We start from the raw sequence: 710 nt of genomic DNA on the forward strand, positions 1-710 counted from the left end.
CCCCCGTCCTCTCCGGGAGCGGCGGGAGGGGGGGGGTGACAGCGCAGGGGGGACACGGGACGGGGGGGGGGACACACGCGCCGCCCGCTCGGGGCTCAGCCCCGGCCCCTCCCGTGACCGCCTCCCCCGGTCCGAGGGGCTCAGCCCCGCCTCCCCCGGTCCGAGGGGCTCAGCCCCGCCCCTCCCCCCCCCGGTCCCTGCCGCCCCCGCCGCCCTCCGGCCCGGGGGGGGGGGGGGGGGGGGGGGGGGGGGGGACGGGGGGGCCGCGCGCGCCCACCGGAGGAAACGGGGCCGCGGCGGTTTCGAGGCGCCCCCGGCCCGGGGCGGGGAAGGGGCGGGGCCGGCGCGCGCCGTGATTTTGTTATGGTGGGCGCGGGGGGGGCGTGGCCGAGGGGGGCCTTGAAACGGGCGCCGGGTGTTGATTGGTCGGGGAGAGGGGGCGGGGCCCGGCCGTGTTTACCTCGCGCTGCGCTCCGGTGGGGGCGGGGCTTGCGTGGCCACGCCCACAAACGGGGAAGGGGCGGGGCCTGGGCGGGGCTTTCTTCTCGTCTCTTTTCTGCTTTAAATATTTATATTTAAATATTTATATTTAAATTAATTTTGTTAAATAAGGCGGAGAATCCCTTTCCCCCCCGGATTTATTAGAGGGAACCCCAAATTTTCCCCGTTTCAGCCCCCAGTTCCTTCTTTTTCATCCCAGTTCCGCTTCA

The sequence above is a fragment of the Corvus kubaryi genome, unplaced genomic scaffold (genome assembly GCF_017639235.1).
Source record: "Corvus kubaryi isolate FWS band 111438036 unplaced genomic scaffold, C.kubaryi_AGA036_p1.0 37309, whole genome shotgun sequence".
In the NCBI taxonomy this organism is placed as follows: Eukaryota; Metazoa; Chordata; class Aves; order Passeriformes; family Corvidae; genus Corvus; species Corvus kubaryi.